The sequence below is a fragment of the Porites lutea genome, chromosome 13, assembly GCF_958299795.1.
Source record: "Porites lutea chromosome 13, jaPorLute2.1, whole genome shotgun sequence".
NCBI classification, from domain to species: domain Eukaryota; kingdom Metazoa; phylum Cnidaria; class Anthozoa; order Scleractinia; family Poritidae; genus Porites; species Porites lutea.
Genome location: NC_133213.1, coordinates 706,892 through 715,509, shown reverse-complemented (window position 1 = coordinate 715,509; position 8,618 = coordinate 706,892).

The window sequence follows — 8,618 nt, the reverse complement described above, 5'->3', positions numbered from 1 at the left end:
AATCTATAATATTTCTCATCAGCTTATCGACAAGACCATAGAATCTATGAATACTCGCATAGCCGACATAGTACGAAATAATGGTGAAAGACTTAAGTATTAGACATTTCTTTGTCCCCGTTGTTGAACATGTTCAAAATGATACTTATACACGTTTTAGTGACGGTTTATGATATATTTCAAACGATTTATAATTTGTTTCTGATGATTAAAAACGGTTTTTTACGATTCTGGCCATCGTTTAAATAAAGAGTTATCTCTGGATATTATTTTAATTTTTGCCGCAAAACCATGGTAAACCGTAGAAAATCGACGGTATCAGTCTGTAAACCGTCCCAATTTATTTGTTAATTGATAGAAATCATTAAATATTCTCTTGTACAAAAGAAAACAATTGCACAACAATAAAACAATGCAATTAACAAATCTCTGTAGTCTTCGCCTGACAAAGTTAACAACTTTAAAATAACACCAACAAATACATGAAGCTGAATGGCGCAGTGACGCAGCGTGAAGTTCGCGAGGGTATTATGATGAGAGGACCCTCAGTTCAAGACCGCGGTTTGATCTGCTATTTTTTTTTCTCCTTTTTTTTTCTCCGTTAATCCTGGTCCGTTAACTTGTTTAGATTTGTTACATTGGTCCTTTGGCCCATCACATAATAAAATATGAGTTGCATTAATTTTCAGGGAGTTTTTGTTGTTCTTTTTCTTTATAAACACATGGTAATTAATGATGTGGCTGAAATACAGTGTTTAATCAGGGGTCTTATGGAGTTTTGCTGAATTAACGGATACACATAGTGGTGTATTTACATGGAATAAGTAACACTGAGTTCCATAATAATATTTTGCGAAAAGAAGTTGTCGACCTCAGGTAGATGTATGTTTTGGTTATTGTAATTTTCCGCGAGCTGAGAACAATAGAAGTTTATCTGACTTCGTTAAAGAAATAAATTCTTTTACGAATAACTGCTCATGAACACGCATTTATACATATTTAATTTGACATCAATACAGTTCATGACCTACAGTTAAAACATCCCGTGCTATGAATTTATTATAATCAATCACGCACGTGAGGGCCGTTCACTTGTTATTTAGTTGGATTTTTTTCCGCAGTTCTTGAACGTGCGACGGCAGCTATTTTCTTCTGGATAACGATCTATATAGTATACATAACCTCTGGTAACGCCGGTGTGAACCTCGGACAATCTTGGACAGAATAAAATGAGAAATAAAACCACCCCTCCCCCCGAATCAATGATGAACTCGCGGTCTAACCAAAGCGCGCCATTTTTTCCATCATTGAAATGGGGGGAGGGGTGGTCTTAATTTCTCATTTATTTTGTCCAAGATTGTACGTAAGAGTTCAACGTGACAAGACTATGGTGTCTGTAATTAAGAGCGGATTATTCAACACTTTTAGCGTGATATAAGGCAGTGGTCTCTGACGCAGTGACGCGCGTCACAGCTGAAGAGAGGAATCTAAAATAAGGCATTACAAGTTGCGTATTTTTGGCAATACGGGCTAAATAAAAAGGTTTTTCTAACGTCAACTTTCCAAACGCCAGCGAATAATAAGGAATCATATCAGCGCTCGAGAACCCATAAACAACATCGCATCGAGAAGAAGAATACCGGAGGAGACAAAAGCTTCAATCCAAGCTCTAAAGGCTACCACAAATCTCACATTAACTGACATCGCTGAATGTTGTAAGGTTTCGACTGCAAGTGTTCAACGCATAATAACCGCAAAAGACAAGGCGCCTGGGAAAAATAGACATTTGTGCGGTAGAAAGAGAAAGCTTACTCCTGATCATGAGGCATTGGTTCTTGGAAGCATTGCAGAATTAAGAGAGCGAGACGGCTCATTTACTTCGCGGCGTCTGATGGACAGGGCAGGAATTCGTCATGTGAGTGATCGAACTGTCCGACGCCTGTTGAACAGAAAGGGGTACTTCCTCCTGCAGGCTCGTAAAAAGGGACTGATGAGTGAGACGGACAAGGCGAAAAGAGTAGAATTTGCTCGAAAGATGCAAGAAAATTATCCACCGACTGTTTGGACCGACAATCTAGCGTTTTACTTAGATGGAGTCTCCTTCGTTTACAAGACGAACCCCATGGACCAAGCGCGAGCTCCTAAAGGGAGAGTGTGGAGAAAAAAATCTGAAGGTCTCAAACAAGGGTGCTTGGCTAAGGGGAGTAAAGCTGGAACGGGAGGAAAAGTTGCCAAGATGATGGTAGCAATAACTCACGGTAAAGGCGTGCTGATTTGTGAGAGATACGAAAAAATGGATGCGCAATATTTTACATCTTTTATTGACCACCACTTTGACACCATGTTTGAACGATCTGGTAAAGGATTGAATCGACTATGGTTGCAAGACGGGGATCCCCCACAAAACAGCAAATCAGCCTGTGATGCTATGGCTCGTTGTCATGCGGACCTTTTAAAAATACCGCCACGAAGTCCAGACTTAAATCCGATTGAGAACATTTTTCACATTGTATCTAGGAAGTTGCAAAAAGATGCAATTGATCAGAGCATTACACGTGAGTCATATCAAGAGTTCTGCGATAGAGTGCGGAGAACAATCTATAATATTTCTCATCAGCTTATCGACAAGACCATAGAATCTATGAATACTCGCATAGCCGACATAGTACGAAATAATGGTGAAAGACTTAAGTATTAGACATTTCTTTGTCCCCGTTGTTGAACATGTTCAAAATGATACTTATACACGTTTTAGTGACGGTTTATGATATATTTCAAACGATTTATAATTTGTTTCTGATGATTAAAAACGGTTTTTTACGATTCTGGCCATCGTTTAAATAAAGAGTTATCTCTGGATATTATTTTAATTTTTGCCGCAAAACCATGGTAAACCGTAGAAAATCGACGGTATCAGTCTGTAAACCGTCCCAATTTATTTGTTAATTGATAGAAATCATTAAATATTCTCTTGTACAAAAGAAAACAATTGCACAACAATAAAACAATGCAATTAACAAATCTCTGTAGTCTTCGCCTGACAAAGTTAACAACTTTAAAATAACACCAACAAATACATGAAGCTGAATGGCGCAGTGACGCAGCGTGAAGTTCGCGAGGGTATTATGATGAGAGGACCCTCAGTTCAAGACCGCGGTTTGATCTGCTATTTTTTTTTCTCCTTTTTTTTTCTCCGTTAATCCTGGTCCGTTAACTTGTTTAGATTTGTTACATTGGTCCTTTGGCCCATCACATAATAAAATATGAGTTGCATTAATTTTCAGGGAGTTTTTGTTGTTCTTTTTCTTTATAAACACATGGTAATTAATGATGTGGCTGAAATACAGTGTTTAATCAGGGGTCTTATGGAGTTTTGCTGAATTAACGGATACACATAGTGGTGTATTTACATGGAATAAGTAACACTGAGTTCCATAATAATATTTTGCGAAAAGAAGTTGTCGACCTCAGGTAGATGTATGTTTTGGTTATTGTAATTTTCCGCGAGCTGAGAACAATAGAAGTTTATCTGACTTCGTTAAAGAAATAAATTCTTTTACGAATAACTGCTCATGAACACGCATTTATACATATTTAATTTGACATCAATACAGTTCATGACCTACAGTTAAAACATCCCGTACTATGAATTTATTATAATCAATCACGCACGTGAGGGCCGTTCACTTGTTATTTAGTTGGATTTTTTTCCGCAGTTCTTGAACGTGCGACGGCAGCTATTTTCTTCTGGATAACGATCTATATAGTATACATAACCTCTGGTAACGCCGGTGTGAACCTCGGACAATCTTGGACAGAATAAAATGAGAAATAAAACCACCCCTCCCCCCGAATCAATGATGAACTCGCGGTCTAACCAAAGCGCGCCATTTTTTCCATCATTGAAATGGGGGGAGGGGTGGTCTTAATTTCTCATTTATTTTGTCCAAGATTGTACGTAAGAGTTCAACGTGACAAGACTATGGTGTCTGTAATTAAGAGCGGATTATTCAACACTTTTAGCGTGATATAAGGCAGTGGTCTCTGACGCAGTGACGCGCGTCACAGCTGAAGAGAGGAATCTAAAATAAGGCATTACAAGTTGCGTATTTTTGGCAATACGGGCTAAATAAAAAGGTTTTTCTAACGTCAACTTTCCAAACGCCAGCGAATAATAAGGAATCATATCAGCGCTCGAGAACCCATAAACAACATCGCATCGAGAAGAAGAATACCGGAGGAGACAAAAGCTTCAATCCAAGCTCTAAAGGCTACCACAAATCTCACATTAACTGAGATCGCTGAATGTTGTAAGGTTTCGACTGCAAGTGTTCAACGCATAATAACCGCAAAAGACAAGGCGCCTGGGAAAAATAGACATTTGTGCGGTAGAAAGAGAAAGCTTACTCCTGATCATGAGGCATTGGTTCTTGGAAGCATTGCAGAATTAAGAGAGCGAGACGGCTCATTTACTTCGCGGCGTCTGATGGACAGGGCAGGAATTCGTCATGTGAGTGATCGAACTGTCCGACGCCTGTTGAACAGAAAGGGGTACTTCCTCCTGCAGGCTCGTAAAAAGGGACTGATGAGTGAGACGGACAAGGCGAAAAGAGTAGAATTTGCTCGAAAGATGCAAGAAAATTATCCACCGACTGTTTGGACCGACAATCTAGCGTTTTACTTAGATGGAGTCTCCTTCGTTTACAAGACGAACCCCATGGACCAAGCGCGAGCTCCTAAAGGGAGAGTGTGGAGAAAAAAATCTGAAGGTCTCAAACAAGGGTGCTTGGCTAAGGGGAGTAAAGCTGGAACGGGAGGAAAAGTTGCCAAGATGATGGTAGCAATAACTCACGGTAAAGGCGTGCTGATTTGTGAGAGATACGAAAAAATGGATGCGCAATATTTTACATCTTTTATTGACCACCACTTTGACACCATGTTTGAACGATCTGGTAAAGGATTGAATCGACTATGGTTGCAAGACGGGGATCCCCCACAAAACAGCAAATCAGCCTGTGATGCTATGGCTCGTTGTCATGCGGACCTTTTAAAAATACCGCCACGAAGTCCAGACTTAAATCCGATTGAGAACATTTTTCACATTGTATCTAGGAAGTTGCAAAAAGATGCAATTGATCAGAGCATTACACGTGAGTCATATCAAGAGTTCTGCGATAGAGTGCGGAGAACAATCTATAATATTTCTCATCAGCTTATCGACAAGACCATAGAATCTATGAATACTCGCATAGCCGACATAGTACGAAATAATGGTGAAAGACTTAAGTATTAGACATTTCTTTGTCCCCGTTGTTGAACATGTTCAAAATGATACTTATACACGTTTTAGTGACGGTTTATGATATATTTCAAACGATTTATAATTTGTTTCTGATGATTAAAAACGGTTTTTTACGATTCTGGCCATCGTTTAAATAAAGAGTTATCTCTGGATATTATTTTAATTTTTGCCGCAAAACCATGGTAAACCGTAGAAAATCGACGGTATCAGTCTGTAAACCGTCCCAATTTATTTGTTAATTGATAGAAATCATTAAATATTCTCTTGTACAAAAGAAAACAATTGCACAACAATAAAACAATGCAATTAACAAATCTCTGTAGTCTTCGCCTGACAAAGTTAACAACTTTAAAATAACACCAACAAATACATGAAGCTGAATGGCGCAGTGACGCAGCGTGAAGTTCGCGAGGGTATTATGATGAGAGGACCCTCAGTTCAAGACCGCGGTTTGATCTGCTATTTTTTTTTCTCCTTTTTTTTTCTCCGTTAATCCTGGTCCGTTAACTTGTTTAGATTTGTTACATTGGTCCTTTGGCCCATCACATAATAAAATATGAGTTGCATTAATTTTCAGGGAGTTTTTGTTGTTCTTTTTCTTTATAAACACATGGTAATTAATGATGTGGCTGAAATACAGTGTTTAATCAGGGGTCTTATGGAGTTTTGCTGAATTAACGGATACACATAGTGGTGTATTTACATGGAATAAGTAACACTGAGTTCCATAATAATATTTTGCGAAAAGAAGTTGTCGACCTCAGGTAGATGTATGTTTTGGTTATTGTAATTTTCCGCGAGCTGAGAACAATAGAAGTTTATCTGACTTCGTTAAAGAAATAAATTCTTTTACGAATAACTGCTCATGAACACGCATTTATACATATTTAATTTGACATCAATACAGTTCATGACCTACAGTTAAAACATCCCGTACTATGAATTTATTATAATCAATCACGCACGTGAGGGCCGTTCACTTGTTATTTAGTTGGATTTTTTTCCGCAGTTCTTGAACGTGCGACGGCAGCTATTTTCTTCTGGATAACGATCTATATAGTATACATAACCTCTGGTAACGCCGGTGTGAACCTCGGACAATCTTGGACAGAATAAAATGAGAAATAAAACCACCCCTCCCCCCGAATCAATGATGAACTCGCGGTCTAACCAAAGCGCGCCATTTTTTCCATCATTGAAATGGGGGGAGGGGTGGTCTTAATTTCTCATTTATTTTGTCCAAGATTGTACGTAAGAGTTCAACGTGACAAGACTATGGTGTCTGTAATTAAGAGCGGATTATTCAACACTTTTAGCGTGATATAAGGCAGTGGTCTCTGACGCAGTGACGCGCGTCACAGCTGAAGAGAGGAATCTAAAATAAGGCATTACAAGTTGCGTATTTTTGGCAATACGGGCTAAATAAAAAGGTTTTTCTAACGTCAACTTTCCAAACGCCAGCGAATAATAAGGAATCATATCAGCGCTCGAGAACCCATAAACAACATCGCATCGAGAAGAAGAATACCGGAGGAGACAAAAGCTTCAATCCAAGCTCTAAAGGCTACCACAAATCTCACATTAACTGAGATCGCTGAATGTTGTAAGGTTTCGACTGCAAGTGTTCAACGCATAATAACCGCAAAAGACAAGGCGCCTGGGAAAAATAGACATTTGTGCGGTAGAAAGAGAAAGCTTACTCCTGATCATGAGGCATTGGTTCTTGGAAGCATTGCAGAATTAAGAGAGCGAGACGGCTCATTTACTTCGCGGCGTCTGATGGACAGGGCAGGAATTCGTCATGTGAGTGATCGAACTGTCCGACGCCTGTTGAACAGAAAGGGGTACTTCCTCCTGCAGGCTCGTAAAAAGGGACTGATGAGTGAGACGGACAAGGCGAAAAGAGTAGAATTTGCTCGAAAGATGCAAGAAAATTATCCACCGACTGTTTGGACCGACAATCTAGCGTTTTACTTAGATGGAGTCTCCTTCGTTTACAAGACGAACCCCATGGACCAAGCGCGAGCTCCTAAAGGGAGAGTGTGGAGAAAAAAATCTGAAGGTCTCAAACAAGGGTGCTTGGCTAAGGGGAGTAAAGCTGGAACGGGAGGAAAAGTTGCCAAGATGATGGTAGCAATAACTCACGGTAAAGGCGTGCTGATTTGTGAGAGATACGAAAAAATGGATGCGCAATATTTTACATCTTTTATTGACCACCACTTTGACACCATGTTTGAACGATCTGGTAAAGGATTGAATCGACTATGGTTGCAAGACGGGGATCCCCCACAAAACAGCAAATCAGCCTGTGATGCTATGGCTCGTTGTCATGCGGACCTTTTAAAAATACCGCCACGAAGTCCAGACTTAAATCCGATTGAGAACATTTTTCACATTGTATCTAGGAAGTTGCAAAAAGATGCAATTGATCAGAGCATTACACGTGAGTCATATCAAGAGTTCTGCGATAGAGTGCGGAGAACAATCTATAATATTTCTCATCAGCTTATCGACAAGACCATAGAATCTATGAATACTCGCATAGCCGACATAGTACGAAATAATGGTGAAAGACTTAAGTATTAGACATTTCTTTGTCCCCGTTGTTGAACATGTTCAAAATGATACTTATACACGTTTTAGTGACGGTTTATGATATATTTCAAACGATTTATAATTTGTTTCTGATGATTAAAAACGGTTTTTTACGATTCTGGCCATCGTTTAAATAAAGAGTTATCTCTGGATATTATTTTAATTTTTGCCGCAAAACCATGGTAAACCGTAGAAAATCGACGGTATCAGTCTGTAAACCGTCCCAATTTATTTGTTAATTGATAGAAATCATTAAATATTCTCTTGTACAAAAGAAAACAATTGCACAACAATAAAACAATGCAATTAACAAATCTCTGTAGTCTTCGCCTGACAAAGTTAACAACTTTAAAATAACACCAACAAATACATGAAGCTGAATGGCGCAGTGACGCAGCGTGAAGTTCGCGAGGGTATTATGATGAGAGGACCCTCAGTTCAAGACCGCGGTTTGATCTGCTATTTTTTTTTCTCCTTTTTTTTTCTCCGTTAATCCTGGTCCGTTAACTTGTTTAGATTTGTTACATTGGTCCTTTGGCCCATCACATAATAAAATATGAGTTGCATTAATTTTCAGGGAGTTTTTGTTGTTCTTTTTCTTTATAAACACATGGTAATTAATGATGTGGCTGAAAAAAAAATACAGTGTTTAATCAGGGGTCTTATGGAGTTTTGCTGAATTAACGGATACACATAGTGGTGTATTTACATGGAATAAGTA